The following is a 17,500-nucleotide window of genomic DNA, read 5'->3' as shown; positions in this document are numbered from 1 at the left end:
ACAAAAGATCATCAAGGTTGTGAGGAAGTATCTGCGAGATACCTTGTAGCTGAATGGGCACCTCTACTATTCATCTCTTGTATTATATTGACAGTGGTGTAAGATTTTTGTATTATTGTTATTATTACCTGTGGATTTAATCATTATGGGCTTGTAATATTTATTATTAACTATCATTGTAGCCGGTCACCACCCATATTTATGCTTCCTATAGATTTTATACGCTTACTCTGATTTTGTTAAACGATCTCAAAAGGTTGGTTTGGTTACTACACTACATCTGTGATCCTAGGTATTGATAGACTAACTAGATTGGGAATCTAGTGTCGCATACCTTAGCCATATTTGGGGCAGGGTGTGACATTAAATCCTTGTTTTGGATGTATTTTATATAAATTTATATATATTGCACATGTGGCATGGTTTTACTGAGATTGATGTGACCGTGGTTTTGTGGATGCGTAATTATATAGCTAAGTGGTAATGATTGTAACATTAACGGTCTGAGGCACGACCGATGGAGGATTTCAATACCATGGGCTCATAGGTCAGTATTACAGTTATGGCCACTAATGTATAATTGGATGATATTGATTGCTATGGATGCATAAAAAATGCATATGGTTAGGATTCACAGACCCTGGTGCTACACCTCTTGCCAACAGGGGGTTTGGTACATGCTAATCCCAAAGGGTGGTATATTATTGAGCGTACCATATCTGTAGTATGACATACTGTACTCAGAGGCAGATGCAGCACGAGTGACCGAGGGATTCTCTGGGACTGTGGCTGTCTATAGTATGGGTGACCGATGTGTAAGATTCTGGGACCATGGCTATTGGGGTTACCTTTGGAGGTTTACGAGGTGACCGATGTGTAGGATTCCGGGACCTACAGACTTCCTCTTGCAATGAGCTTATATCCTCGTAGCTCAATGTATTGAGGAGGGGATACCACCTATGTTGCGTAGCACTAATACCAAATGATTGACCTATTAATGGAAATAGAAAAATAACATAATAAATGGATTCATATGCGTTATATTTGTATGTAATATGTATTGCATCATTTGTTGTGTGTGCTTGCATGCACAACCATCACTAGGCTTGTGAAACTCACCCCTTTTTGATTACTCTTTTTAGATAGTGGAACTGATGCTGGGCAGGATTGGATTTCAGTGACGGTTGTGAGACTTATGTATGCGAGACACCAAGATGTTGATGGACTTCACTTCTATTATTTCAGTTACTTCTTTTGATGTAAATATTTATGAAATGTGTAATAATTAATATTGTAACCTTTGGTTATTTTCAAACATGGAAATTGTATAATGTAATATGTCATTTTAGTACATTACCAGTGGTAATTATATGATCTTATTAGCATACTCTGATTTTAGTTGTGATCTTGGTGTCATTTGAGAAATTAATGTACTGTATCTGTGATCCTGGAGGGTTAGGCTACATGGGTTGAGAATCTAGTGTCGCATACCTTGGCCAATTTGAGGCAGAGTGTGATAAGAGGTGTTGGAGAGGTGGCTGAAAAAATAAGTTGAAGCTCGTGGAAGGCTTAGGGTTTGAAGGAAAGACTTTCATTCTATTGCACTTGACTTCATAGCCTCCATTAGAGGCTTAGGAAGCTACTAGAAGCCGCAACAAGCTCCATTGGTAGTTTCCAAGAGAAAGAAAAGGAAAAGGGAAGAGAAGAGAAGAAGAGGGAAACAAAGAAGACGTTTTCCCCCTCTCTTTGCCTATGTGTTGAATGCCTCTCAAGAAAGATTTTCTCAACCCCATTAATGGAGTTTGATGGTTTTTGTATTTCTCCATTAAAGTTGTATTTACAAGGAAGACAAGAAGAGGAGAAGTAGAGAGAGAAGGAGTGTGTGTGTGTGTGTGTGTGAATGCCATTGTTCCTCCATTGAAAGCAAAAATAAGGAGAAAAAAAAGGGGGAGAAAAGAAAGAAAGAAGAACCTAGAATTTGGTTCTTGTGAGTTGCTTCAAGAAACCCAAGTACCAACCAGGGTTGAAGCATTGGCAACTCCAAGACAACGTAGTTGTGGTCCTCATCAAGTGGAGATCAACATCACCACATCTCCGGAGGTTCCTCCTTGCCAAGGTAACCTCACTTTTGTCAAATTTTCATTATTATATCACTATAGGAAAGATGTTTAATAAAATGAAGTGGAGATCAACATCACCACATCTCCGGAGGTTCCTCCTTGCCAAGGTAACCTCACTTTTGTCAAATTTTCATTATTATATCACTATAGGAAAGATGTTTAATAAAATGAAGTGGAGATCAACATCACCACATCTCCGGAGGTTCCTCCTTGCCAAGGTAACCTCACTTTTGTCAAATTTTCATTATTATATCACTATAGGAAAGATGTTTGATAAAATGCCTAAGTGATAGTTGTAGTCTACTTAAAGGAAAATTTGTATGTATGAGTGCTTCACTATAGGGCATTGATATAAGCCCAACCCTTATAATTGGTGTTCAGTGGGTGCTGGACACGGGAACTGTGTGTTCCTTGGTAGTTACCACTACCTAAACCTATTTTTTGTGGGTGCGTCCTCTCATATTATTATTAAAAAACTGAGGTTCTAGATGCAATCATGATTATTATTAAGTAAATGTTGAGCCCGACAATGAGCATTACTCTATTAGCCATGCCAGACTAGTTTTTGCCTCTGGCAACAATTACATTGTACCGCAGAAGTAGCATTCCAGAAGGGTTTATCGAACATACCACTGTTGGGTTATCCAACACCTTATCCCTGTTAGCAAAGGATCATAGCATAGGGACTGTGACCTAACCACAATATGCTACACGCCTTACATAAAGATACATGTGATATGGAATACGATCCCAGAATCACCATTGGCCACATCGCATCCATGTCCAGGCTTATCTAGTATACAAGCAGTTAAGTATGGGATACGCAATACCTGAATTACCACTGGCTACACTGTGCACCCATATCCAAGTATGGCCATGGCGTACAAGGCCACAAAGTGCATCCATAGCTATAACTAACTCTAATACGCACCCAATGCATGATGCAATCATCTACATGGTGATAATGGTATCGAAACCACCTCAGCCACTCCGGATCCCACACAGTTCAAACACACAAATTCAGATCAACTATAACAATTCATGCTATATAGTTTATATATAATTCAACAGGTTATATAATTCATATAAATCATGCAAGCAATTGAAATTATCTACACATGATTTCTATGGCATGCACGTAGTTCTTAATGTTAAAACACTCCAAAAGAAAGTTAGATCACCACTAACCTTGTTTGTAGATTGGACGAGTGAAAATTCCCAAGTCGTAAACCCAAGTCAAACCTCACTAGGCCTCACCAATTTGTGATCGTCTCTGTCCTAGGTACAAAGGTAAATGGACGTTAACAAGTGTCGAGAACATCTGAGGGGACCCATAGGGTTTCCCCAAAAAAGCACAAGAATAGTCAAATTTGACAGTTAAAAAAAGGCACCGGATTCATGTCACCAAATCTAGGGTTCACGTCACTGGATTGACCTTGTGTGAATCTGGTGGCCTAGATAGAAGCTACTTGAGCTCTGAGTTCACTGGATTTAGGTCACCAAATTGACCTTATATGTCCTGTGGCTTGTTTCTGGTTGTAAACCCAGAAATTCAGTAACTTTTCTGGGTTGTGCTGGCTCAGACCAGATCGTCGAATTTGCTCTGTAGAGATTGTAAGGGGTCTTCCCACCTCTCATTTAAGACAAACTATTCACGTTTCCACTGAGCCATTTGGGAGATACGATGAAGAAATGGCTGAAACCCTAACTCCCTATTTGGTTAAAATGTTGTCGAAGCTCGGTTAGTTTGCTATGAGCTCAGGAAACATGCATGGGAGTGCGATGGACACCAACCCAATATCGGAAAGCACAGGGATCAAGGCTTACCCCTCTAACCAACGAATACATGGCCTGCTCAAAGAGAAAAGACCAAAAATGAAGGGAAAGAGGGTTTGTGAAGAAAGCACCTACCTTTGGCAGTAATCGGCAACCATATGCATGGTCAGGAGCTTCCCCTCCTCCTTCTTCTTCTTCTTCTTCTTCTCTTCTCCCTCTCCCTCTCCCTCTCCCTCTCCCACATTGGTTTTCAGGTGAGAAGTGAGATATGAACTCACTTCTACCTTATATATATATATATATATAGGGTAAAGCCTTAGGTCCTGTTTGGTTGGGCACCTATTTGGGATTGAATCGGGCTAAGTTACCGATCGAGACACATGGGCCCACCACCATAGACTCACAGGGTATGCAAGTCATGGGAAAAGGTGTAAGGTAGTTTATAATGTTGGTCAGAGATGTCTACGAAGTGTAATGCCCCTGCCTCATTAACCTTGTATAATATTGTCCTCTTTGGCCCATGGGCCTCAAGGCTTTAAAACGCGTTGTTCCATGTTAAGGAGGTTAGAAGTTATTAACTAACCCAGTATTCTCTCCCTAGGCAATGTGGGATGAAAGTTTGCACATCCTCACCAATCTCCCAAACCCCCTAGTACTTGCCATATTCTTGGTGGAGACAGTTCACCGATCTCCTAGGTGGGTCTGGTACTTAACGTATTCTTGGGTGTCACAACTTCCCCCCTTTCAGCACAGCATCTCCGTTGTGTCCCACACACTGTTGGGGTTTACTCTGATATCATTTGTAACGCCCTACCCTCCTTAACATGGCACAACGTGTTTTAAAGCTTTGAGACCCATGTGCCAAAGAGGGCAATATTGTGCAAAGTTAATGGAGCTAGGGCATTACATGATGCATGCAATGAGACCCACATGCATCGAAGCCATTTCAGTGCAGCAAATACCACCAAATTCATGTCACTAGATTCAAGGGCTATTTATGGTGGCCATTCTAGTGCTGTATTTTGACAACCTTCTGTCCACCTTTGGCCATTCACAGGGGGTTGTCCTAGGATGTGTACAAGGTCTTGCCAGTAATTTCCAATATGTGTAGGGACTCAAGTGGGTAGGTTCTAGGTAATTTACTGCTCAGGATCGAAAGGTTTGAATCCCTCTAGTTTGACAGATAAGAAATGCATGGGCAAGTAGGGTCATCTCTTCCTTTGCGACAGTGGTTTGTCGTAAGCCATAAACCATTGGTGCTGATGATATCTAGCATGAGACCTAATACATAATTTCAAATTGGCTGGATTAGTGTACTAGTGTAACACTAACCCTATGTGGCGACTCTAAATCTTATATTTCTCAATCACCGATATTGGACTATTATTTAATATTCTTTCTTAGAACTCCACCCCCTTTTTAAGGGTAAAAAGAGATCCTCTGCAAAATAGGCCCCCACGTATCTCCACGCGGAGATGCGGGGCTTGCAGATGTGTGAACGAAAGTCGGACTCTGGCATTACCTTTTACAGGAGGACCCACCTAGTTGAATGCCATTGGTAGGTCACTGTCCAACCGGTGGATAGTACTAGATGTTGTACTTTGTTGTTTTTTAGCTCCTCTTGCCGACACCTAGGGTGGTTCCCTAGTGACTTGTGCATGGCATTTTAGTGATGTTCCTACCATGCAAGGGGGTTAAGTGAGGAGGTGTTTGGTCACTCACTACTAAGACTTGGGAGGTTTGAATCCCTTTCAGTTTGATTGTCAACATCTACACTGAATGTAGGGTCATTCCTCCCCTCTATGTAGTAGATTGCTGCAAGCCAATATATAGTAAAGTGTGTTACCTATTGACAAAAGTTCAAATTTGATCGGATTAAGACACATGTGTAATAAGGATTGAGATCAGTTGGTTGATGATTGAGATTAGGAGGAACGAAGAAAGAAGAATGATAATGAGGACATTTTGTAGGTTGTAACACATTAGGTGATCACTCGGTTGGTTCATATCATAACCGATACCCGACCCTATCCATTAACCTATGTCAGGATTGGTGATGTATCGGTCACCGCCGATATGATAAGGATTCCTAAACCCATGCGTTAAAATCACAATCTACATGCTATTATTCCGTTTATTAGGTGATAAATCATAATATATGTACTATTATTTTGTTCATTAGATGATGTATAAGCATGTTGCGAGTGAATATATGCCCGCATTTTGGCTCTAGATTTTTATAGAAAAATTGCATTAAACTTGATTTCTAATCTATTTAGTATTCATATATATCTTTTAGGAGAGGGTTAAGTATGCTGCTAACTTTTCGATAAGTTAATGGCATACACCAATCACAAGGCTAAACATAACAGGACAAAGGGGTCTTTTCTAGAGGGGGGTAGAGAAAGGAATATATATCCTAGGCACACACAGGCACGCCAGCCTTTACCATATCTTATTATTTTTTTTTTTTAACTATTATTATTACTTGTTTTTAATCGTGCCCAAACTCACTTTTTTTTTCCTTTCTTAAAACACTCACTAACCATGATAGGGGGATAGCAGTACGGGTAGTGCCGTAGGGGTAACGGTGTAGAATCCCCACTGGACTTAATTATAAGAGAAAAACTGACGGACGATAGATAGGTTGACCTCATGTGGGAGTGGGAATCAATGCTAATCATGCGTCGAATCTATACAAATTACTTTGAGGGAGACATAGATTGTATCGTAGCAGGTTTGGGCCCACATATAGCGAACTAGGGGCTTGCATCCTTGAGCGTTTGTCCCATGTGATATGACATAGGATCACGAAATTTGGGGATCCGACTCATCTCCAACGACTGGCGTTCCAACGAGCATCCAACGATGAGTTGGATGGTCGACATGTGCTGACTAGTAATCCGATGTCTGAAATTCATCCTCTACATATCGAGAGCTTTTTCGCTGAAAGAACGGAGTTAGACGTTGCCGTTGCTTCTGAAACCTGACCCTCTATTTCCCTCTCTTTCTCTTTCTCTACATATCCAAAGATCTGCCGTTGAAAGAACGGAGTTGACGTTGCCGTTGCTTGCTGAAACCCGACCCTCTATTTCTCTTTCTCTACCATTTAAAACGAAAATCCTATCTATTTGAACCTTCTCTGCTCATGTTCTAAACTGTGAAGACAAGATTTAGGGGTTTTCAAGTTGCATTCTTTGCTCAATTGAACATTCCCTGCAGGGTTACTGTTGGAGACGAATTTAGGGTTTTCTTTCAAGCTTCTTCCTCTGCTCAGTCGATCATTCCCTGTTGCTGTCCAAGGAAAAAGTTTTTTCTTTCCCTTGCCTAAGGAAAAGGTATTTTCTTACAAACCCATTCCCCAACCAAGCTTCTTGAAATTTTGGTTCCTACTATTGTCTTGAATAAATATATATGCATAACAGCCATGTTGCTATCCAAGAAATATAGGAAGTTCTCGACTTCAAATGTAGTGGCCATTTCTCTCTCTATCTCATCTCTTATATTGGCAATGAAATTTTGACGGCTTTTTGCATTTTAGGTTCCCTACTACTGAAATTTTGAACTAGTTTATGAAATTTATTTGAATAATTTTTGCATTTTAGGTTCCCTGCTACTGTGATTTTGAAGTAGTTTTATGTAATTTTTGAAATTTTGACTGGTTTTTGCATTTTAGATGCCCAATCATACACACGGTAACAACAAAACCAAGGTGATAAGATGCCAGTTCCTCCATATTCTCATTCATTTTGCTCTCCATTAGCCTGATTAAGAGGGTTGCTTCAAATCTGCAAGTAGAGAACTTAAATTATCCTTCAAATATAGCCACATATTTGGAACTTAAATCCTATAAACTATAAAACTCAACCACAATTAACCAATGCTAGTACCTAGATGGGTATTGATCAGTAGCCACCAACCTTAGTCTCCTCATCTGGTCAAGGATGATACATCCCAACCCCATTGCTTTGGGAGGGGTAGATAAGGTAGCATCAGTGTAGATAATAAAGGACTCACCATGAGGTGGGGTGGGCTCCACAGTAGTAAGTAGTAACAATTCCTGACCAACAAAAGTGTCAGGAATCAAGGAGAGAGCTTCCTCCACATTTTGTTTCACCACTGAAATCCATGACCAGAATGAGGGTAGAGAGGTTTTAAATAATCTTGCATTCCTCATCTTCCATATCTCCCAGAAAATGATAGCATGAGAAGTAAAGAACATGTGTTGCTCCTCTTTGGTAGTCCTGGGGACTCTACCCACTTTATAATCTTCAAGGGATAATACAAGCTCAAAATTACTGAAGATCTTGTAGAAATGGGAAGAGCAAACCAAGCCTGCTGAGACAGAGAGCAGTAAAGAAGTGCATGTTCCACTCTCAGGGCCTTGTCCACACATCTAAGACACACTTCTAACTGACAATGTGTTCGACCCTACATTGGTTTTCAATCACATTCAATGACAAACTGTTCTTGCAGTCTAATATCACTATGAGTTTTATGAAAGGTGAGTTTTATCAAAGTAGTCCATATCATCAGTTAGATAGAGAAGTAATCATGACAGTGCGTGTAATTACTACCACTCATACATTTCATGTGAGGTGCCTATGGAAAGGTCAATTTTTTCTTTTTTGGTAAGTATGGAAAGGTCAACTTACATCTGTGATAAATCAAGTATATGACTGTAGTGCTTACTGAGGAAAGGCAACAAATAATCCTTTAGGTACTTCCCAAACTTTGTAATTGTTTGAGATCAATCTAGAGCAGACTGAAAATTTCCCATTAAAATATGTTCCATGTCATCATACAATTTCCCAACAGTAGCAGGGAACCTAAAATGCAAGAACCATTCAAGACTAAATTTCTTATTTAATGGTGTTCACTTCTATACAACCTTTCAATGCATTTAAGTTTCAGATTCATTCCGTAGCAAATGGTTTTGTGCTTCATATGTGTGACTGATTGACTTTTTATTTTGTAGATCAAATATCTATCTCAAGTGTTAATTGTAGTAATCCCGATGTATTTAAGTACAGATGCATCAGGTGTCAATGTAATCGGAAAGTTGCGATTAGGATCTCAGAGACTACGGAGAATCCAAATATACTCTTTTACGGGTGCCCAGAGTTTACATATAACTACTTCACTTGGTGTGATCCTATAAATGCACCAACAACGGAGTCTCCGCGTAAAGAAGTCCCAATAAACATTCTCACACATGACTTTCGAGAGATGCAAGAAGAGATGCGGAGGTTGCGAGAGGAGGTGTGGGTGTTACGAGAGGGTGTGCAGGTGTTACGAGAGGAGGTGCGGATGTTGCGAGAGGAGATACGAGGGTTGCAAGAGGAGATGCACAGTGAAAAAATTAGAATAGATGAAGTGGAAAAAATTGTTGGATTAGTGAAGGTTGTAGCTAACTTTGTATTTGTGTTTTTTAGTTAGTGTGTTTGTAGTAATTGTGATTGGTAGAAGAATGTGACAATGTTATGTAATTGAAAGAGATGTTAGTAATGAAATGGTGTTCTCTTTTTTGGTGTTTCATTTTGGGTTCTCTCTTTATTTGATGAATTATTTTTATTAAATGGATTATTAGTAATGAAAGGAGATGCAAACAAGGTTTCAAATAAAATTGACACTAATGATATGCTCAACAATAGATATTGACTCTTGGTGAATTCGAACCACCATCCCATGGTGTAACCCATATGCTCTTCCGATTGAGCTAAAGACTCACCTAGGGGCATAAACCATGTTAGTTTCAAAACTTAATAAAAAATTCAGCAGTGTCACATGTAATGGACATATAACAAAATAAAATCAATTTCAAACACATATTAGAATTCCATAGATGCAACTAAGGCATATGTTCCCATAAGTCAGAAATAAAACTTAACAAATAAGATTGATCAGACACTATTTGAATGGGGGAAAGATGTTGCTATTTGTTGAAGCTTGGGATGATATTCTTTGCAAGTCATAAGTACCCAGTGACAAGGCAACCACATTATCTAATACATCAATAATGAATAAATAACATGATTGTAATGGAAAATATACCGATACATTTGAAACATACCAGCAATGTAGTATCGAAACTTTGATTGTCATTCATTTGGTCAGGTTCAAAAGGCGAACAAGCTTGTTGCATTTCGAAACGTGGAATCGAATGGTGTATTTCAAAAGGTGTACAAGCTTGTTGCATTTCCTGTGAAGAATCATCCATCATTCCCTTAACATTTTTTTTTTTCTTTTTCTTTCCTTGATTTTCCACCCAACTCTTCTTGCATCTACCACCTTTTTGACTATTTTTTTTTTTTCTTGAGAGTTACTCCATTGTTGACAACAGTATCTTTAACTAGAACTCTTTCATCATCCTGCCCATCAAAGCTAATATTTAAACTTTCCAGATATTTATAGATCTCATCAACAACATTGTCCACATAAGCATAATCCTCAAATGAATTTGATGCTATTGTTGCAATCCTAACCAATTTAGGACAAATACGCCTATACCTTTGTGAACAATCCAAGTGGACATCATCCACAACAACTTTTCCTTCAGTATCATGTACAACTATTTTTCTTGCTGTCCGTGTCCATCTCCTCAATATATATGCATCTGGAATATATTTAAAATCATTAACATCTAGAACTTTAAAAACATGCCGACAAAGAATGCCAAATGTCTCAAATTTTCTACAACTATAATGAATCATATACTCCTTTAGGTTGCATGACACTATACATTCATCTTTTCCAAATGTTGAGACTACATATTCATAACAGGTGGCATTCTGAATAATTTTCTTGATGTAGCACGCTGGAATCCATTCATACTGTTTCTGAAGTTTTTCAAATATTTTAGGAGTGTAAACTCTTGCTGCTTGATTCATAATAGGTGACTTTATGAATAAATTTCTTGGAAGCTTATTTCTTACATCAAACTCTGCGTTCAACTCGTTAGCACGCCTGTCAACCATAACCCTTTCGAAGTTCCTGAAAAATTGTACAAGGTCAAGAGTTGAACTTAAGTAATCTTTCATGTCACCATTTATACTTTCACTTAATTGTGTACTCCGCATTCCTATAGTCAATGTTTCCTTCATGTAGCACTTGGCCCATTTATATTTAAGATAATAAATACGGTCTAACCATCAATTTTCTTCAACCTGATGATCACTACTTAGTTTATCCCATGCAATTTCAAATTGTGATTCATCATCATAATGAAACATACACTTCTTCAAGTCTACTAAAAATTTTGAGCCATCTTTCATCATGTAGCCCATATGCTTTTTGCCATTTTGCATTAGATGCCATGTACACAAGCCGTTCCATTTCTTAGGTAACACCTCAGTCAAAGCCTTCCCCATTGCAGCATCTTGATCTATGAAAATAGTGAATGGCTTTTTTTGTCCATGAGCTTCTAAAAAAACCTCAAACAACCATTTGAACGAATCAGTCGTCTCATCATACAAAAGTGCAGCCCCAAATATGACGATTCCCCTATGATGATTGAATCCAGCAAATATCCCAAAAGGTCTAAACTCTTTGTTCGTAGAAAATGTTGTATCAAAACTAACAACATCACCAAACTGTGCATAATCAATTCTCATCTTTGGATCGGCCCAAAATATGTTAGTTATCTGCTTATCATTATCCAATTGCAATGAATAAGTAAATGATGGATTTATCCTAACTTGATTTTCAAAATACAATAGCAAACTCCCGGCTTCACTATAACAAAGGTCTCGTTGACGTTTAGTTCGAAGATAATTCTTTTGATATTCCTTCAGGTGCCCAATACTCTGTTTGCCACCTGCATGCCTACTCATGTACTCAAACATGTCTTTAGGTCTAATAACAGAGTCATCTGCCAGATCAATTTCAAATGCATGAAATTCAGAAACACTCCTTTATGACTTCATCATATGACTAGTAGATGGCAAGTGATGTTCATGATTGTGTTCTTCAACAAATTCAATGCAATTGTACATCCCATCAATATTCAATTTTATTCTCATTCGTGCAAAACAATCACTTCTTGTCTTTGCTTGAGGCTTGACAATATTATCATCTCTTTTGTCTAGCTTCCTTTTTCCTTGTTTGTTACATACAAATACCCTTGATGTAATGGTCTTGTTATCTTTGATACTCTTATGTACCCAATCTCTTCTGACACTAAACCTCTTCGTTCTTCTATATCCATTGTAGAAATCATATGCCTCTTGCTCAGAATTAAACACCATACCAACATGAGGCTTAATCTCACTATGTGCAGTCATTGGATCTTCCATATTTTTTTGCCTAAATATGAAACAAAATCTAGTTTCATACTTTCATTATTTGCCCGCATGTGTAACTACTAAATGGAAAAGCTTTGGCAAGGGAAGCCACATCAACCAAACAAACAATTGTAAGAAGCCAATAAAAATAGTCATAGTTCAAAACAAAGACATAAACCCAAACGATTTCATAGTGCATCCTTGTAGACTTCCATATTTGCAGTGAAAAAAAAAAAAATACAACTGAAATCCATCAAGAATGTCTCAATCTTCTCCCAAAATCCATATGTACACAATTTCTAAACATACATTCCACCTAAAGGGACCTCAACTATAACTGTTATACCCGAACCCTAAAACTTCCTATTTTAATGTTCAGGTGCGACACCGGAGGACACTAGTACCAGTGAGTACTGGGTTGCATTCGTCTTTTGCCGAGGAAGAAAGGGCGACCCCATTTGCACCTGCTACCCATGCTTAAGTAATTGGAAGGGATTCCGGACCCCAAGGGAAATGTCAGTTGAACCTCACACACACTAGAAACCCTAGAGAAGACCCCACTCAAACAGAGGAGAGATCACCATACAAAGTGACCAGTTCAGCCTTCACCGGGTGATGGTCACCGGCGGATGGAGCATCCACCGGTGAACACCATACGGTGAGTGCACAGGCCAGTTTTGGGTTATTTCGCCGTGGGACCCGAGACCTCATAATCGTGCACCCGAAACTCATCCACATTAATGAAATAATATGTTAGGAAGTTGATTAATGTGGCGGGACGTCTCGAAGTGGGCCCGTTAGTGCCGAATAGCGGAATAACCCGGTATTGGGTAAAAACTCATTAATTCCCCAAACAGCCCTTAGTGGGACTTAAGTGGCTATAAATATGGCACTTACCATTCATTTCTTCTCCTACCAAAATAGAAAGAAGGAAAGGGAGAAAGAAGAGGAAGAAGAAGAAGGAGAGCAAGGGAGGAAGGAAGGAGGAAGGCTAGGGCTCCATTCTTGAGGTAAGCCCATATGCTCATTTGTCCACACACACACACACATAAATCTCTCTCTCTCTCTCTCTCTCTCCTTCCCATTTCACTCTTTATTGGAAGTAATGGAGACCCAATCAAAACCCACCTACCCAATCATAAAGACTACATAATGGGAGGAGAAGATTAGAGTAAGAGACCTACATTGGCAAGGTTATTCACTCAACCTTGGATCTAAGGACAAATTCCTATGAAACCCCTACCCAAAACCCTAGGATTTGGGAATTTGAACAAATCCTCTATGACCTAACATCCTAACATAATCCTAAGTTGGGGAAAATGAAATTAAACCTATGTATGGTGTGTGAGAGTGATTTCATGAGCCATTAATGACCATTCCATGAGATCAACCTAAGTTTTCCCCAATTTAGCTTAACCTAGACTTGTGTATTGGGGAATTGGGTGTATCTTGAAACCCTATGTTGATCTACTCACTAATTTCACTAAATCTAAGCTAAGTGAAGTGTGTGAGGATGCCCTACATGAAAACCAACCCTAAAATCACAAAGCCCAATTTATAAACTATACAAAAGAGGGAGAAGGGAGGAATGGAATTGGGAAATGACACCCCACTGAAAAATACGCATTTCTACCACCATACACAGAGGCCACAGGGCCAATAGGGCTAATCTGGGCAAAAAAACCCCGATTTTAACTTCACCGACTGATGGTCACCGGTCAGCCGGTGAAGGCAGGGACCATCCACCGGTGAAAATATTACAGGATGTGCATTCCTTTCGGATTTGTCCATTGGTGAACTCACCGGATGATCATCCACCGGTGAAAATATTGTAGATGTGCATTCCTTTCGGATTTATCCACCGGTGAACCATTTTCAAGTTAATTTTTAATCTTTTTAATTGGGGCACGAGTCTTAGTGTCCGAATCCTCTATGAATAACCAAATAACCTAAAAACACTATGTATCCTAGGAGTGGAACCTAGAAGTGACGGAAACACGCAACACGAAACCATCAACTATCTACCGCCATCTAGAACACGAGGTGAGGGGATTTTGTGTATTTTTATGGAATGCTTGCATCATAATGTATGTGGATGAATTTTATCATTTTTTTATATTATTATATTATTCCTTATGTAAAGTGTTGATGTGGCATGAGAAAGTGGATTATGATTGTGCATGTGTGTGCATGTGTGTGACTGGGGTGCAGGGTGGCCAACGGTTGGTGCTGGCGACACTGCATAATCAGGGTGAGTGTGCGTGTGTGGGTGTGTGACTGGGGTGCAGGGTGACCAACGGATGGTGCCCGCGACACTACTTGCTCAGGGTGAGCGTGTGTGTGTGACAGAGGTGCAAGGTGGCCAATGGTGGGTACCGGCGGCACTGCATGCTCAGGGTGTGTGTGAGTGTGATTGAATTGTGTTGTGGCATATTAGAATGAATTGGGCTAGGATAACCACCCTGGTGCTACAACCCTTGCCAATAGGGGTTTACGTATTGGCTAATCCTCTCGTTCGACGGTCCGTGGTTGGGGATGATTTCCGGTGACTGGGGTGCAAAGATGCCAGTGTCGTGACAGACCCTCACGCGGTGATGGGTATGCCCTACATGCGATGTTGGATTCGATGTAGTGGTATTATAGGAGGGTTATTAATAGGGGTTTGCCGGGTAACAATGTGGTTCCAGAACCGGCACGCTTCTACCTCGCAACTAGCTAGTATCCCTGGGGACTGATAACGTACATTCATGACTGGGGATAACAACTACGTTGCAGTAGCACTTATACCCCATTTGGACTTAGAAATTGTTGCTTATAATTGGTTGATAATAAATGGATCATGTCATTGCATTCATATAATTGCATTCATATTGATGTGGTCGGGTATGAATATTTATACTATTTCATTTTCTTGGATTGTCATGATTGCTTGTATGTGTTACCCCTCACTGGACTTCGTGGAAGCTCACCCCCCGTTGTTGCCCCTTTTTAGATGTTGATTCAGGAAATCCTTTGGAAACTGTGATCGAGGTTCCGGCTCTCCACGGAGGTGACCTCTGGGATGAGGAGCTAGTTACGCACGAGGATGGATGCGTGTGCGATGATTGTGCATTTGGAGCACGTTGAGGATGGGAGTATCATCTTCTATTTTTGATTCTTTTTGTACTTAACAGATGTAGCCCTATGGGGGGCATAACTGTAATTATGATCCAGATGTGAACTTTTTTTTTTTGTGTAAATATGGTAAATAGCAATAGAAAACACCAGTTGATATATTTTGTTTATATTATAAGTATGTGATTTTATAATTTATTTCATAATCTTATGAACTTAAAGTACTGCATCGTGGATCCTGGATGGATTGTGGACACGTGTGCGTGTCCATGTCGCTAGCCTTCAGGTGAGTGGAGGCGGGGTGCGACAACGAGTTGTATCAGAGTGCGATACTCTGCTTTAAGTCATAAACTTATGAAATGTTAGGACTACTAGTGATTAGGTTATAAATAAAAGCTTAAAGATAAGTACATAAATCATAGTTCACACATAGGTGACAAGTGGCAGATAGAAGCTGATGACATTGATAATTTCATTAATGACAAATTCAGCTTACAACTTTGAAAGAGGAGAATACAAGACTTAACTAGGAGCCAATTACATAGACGATAACTACCTGCTGAACAACTTTCAAGTTAATAACACTAATAACACAAATAAAACACAAAGGGATCACAATCCTAAGAACAAGACTGAAAGATTGGCGGACCTAGGAAAAACTACTGCTGGGGTGGATCACTGGGTGGTACCGAAGAAACTGGAGTAGTATCTGCTAGCCCGAAGTAAGTGTCCCACCTACGGGTCCATATCCCCAGATGACTGACCCTATCTTCAATGCTATCCAGACGGGTATTCAGACCCCGAAAACCTGTTTCCATAGCCTGCATCACCTGATCCCAACCCACTGCATCACCTAGTGCAGTCGAAGAAGAAGCACCACCGGCATATTGAGATGAAGTGTAAGGAGGAGGTGGGGTAGTTCCCTTACCGCCTTGATGCAGTGGGGGTCCATCATCTTCACTATCCTCCCCATCTTCCTTGCTCTCCTCGGCTTTCTTATCGTTTTCCATATCCATACCCTGGTCACCTCCTATAGGGACTATTACCGGCATTCCCTCAGCATCACTACCATCATTAGGGTCAACCTTCATCTTCACTAAGGAGTGTAAATCGAAAGGATACCTCTTGGCTCCATCTGTAGGCTCGTCAGCATAGGGGACCCCAAAGTGTACGAAAATACAAGGAGATTTCCGTAAAGCAAATTTCCGTCCTTTGGGTACTTGGCCCGGTATGCCATACGCCGCATCAATAGGTATGGGAGGTTGATCTGGAGACCCACATACAAGTAAAGGGTAACATAGGCCTGGAGAAGAGAAACTTCATTGAAATGACCTCCAGCTGGTAATATGTTTAACTGAACTACCCTACAAAGCACCTTGGGCGTGGTCCTTAAGCGACTGAACCTAGTCCATCCACCAGTGGTTCCAGTCAACTGCCGACACATCTCATCTAAACTATCTTGGGGCATGAAGGCTCCCCTTCTAGTCTTGGGAGCATAATATACACTCTCCCCGGAGCTTGAAATCCCAGTAATAGCACCAAACTCGGCTGTGGTGAAGGAGAGGTCCACTCCCATAACTCGGCTCGTGAGACAATAATCATTCTCTCCCACTTCATCGCCCCTCAAATTGTAAAAGAACATTTGGACCAAGCGAGGATAACATCTGTCCCCTAGGTCCAAGAGGGGTGACCAACCTAGTGCCTGGAACCGCCTCGCTATACCAAAGGAAGGCATTTGACCATACAATATTGCCTTCCCAGAATCCACAAGTTTACTTCCAAACACCCCCCATTTCTGCGCACTTTCCACAGAGTTAAACCAAAATCTATCAAAGTTGGGTTCTGGAGGAGCTGGAATCTGTCCTGCAGCATTTCGACTGCGTGTGTCTCTTCTAGAACTCATGGCTGCATACAAACACAAAAAATATACATATCCAACTAAGTGTACACAAAAGGAAAGGCACATTTGAAAAGAATGCAAGAATTTCACATAAATCCCTAGTTAGGGTTTCACAGAGAAGAAAATTTGGGGAAAATGGAAAATCTAGCAAAATGGGAGGAAAAGGAAGAGGTTATGGTGAAAATGGGAGTTCTCAGCCAGCCCTTTTAAAAGACAGTAAAAGTGTTCACTGACTAGCCGGTGAAATAATAACCATCCACAGGTGAAGGTAAAAAGGTGAGAATTTATTTTCTTTTCTTTATATGTGT

General features: G+C 40.1%; 1 long non-coding RNA gene across 3 annotated transcripts in view; it reads right to left on the bottom strand.

The window, feature by feature from the left end:
- LOC122069640 overlaps window positions 1–17,500 on the bottom strand; it is a 33,747-nt gene that overhangs the window by 5,881 nt on the left and 10,366 nt on the right. Inside the window, exons 2-3 of one of the 3 annotated variants that reach the window (XR_006137507.1) lie at window positions 9,970–10,512; window positions 3,309–3,393 (exon numbers count right to left, since the gene is read on the bottom strand). The exons of 1 other annotated variant lie outside the window; for it this stretch is intronic. This is a non-coding gene — a long non-coding RNA (uncharacterized LOC122069640). The remainder of the gene's footprint in view (window positions 1–3,308; window positions 3,394–9,969; window positions 10,513–17,500) is intronic. One more of the 3 variants, XR_006137506.1, reaches the window with a different exon arrangement.

The sequence above is a fragment of the Macadamia integrifolia genome, unplaced genomic scaffold, assembly GCF_013358625.1.
Source record: "Macadamia integrifolia cultivar HAES 741 unplaced genomic scaffold, SCU_Mint_v3 scaffold671, whole genome shotgun sequence".
NCBI classification, from domain to species: domain Eukaryota; kingdom Viridiplantae; phylum Streptophyta; class Magnoliopsida; order Proteales; family Proteaceae; genus Macadamia; species Macadamia integrifolia.
This window is presented reverse-complemented; position numbering and strand designations above follow the sequence as displayed.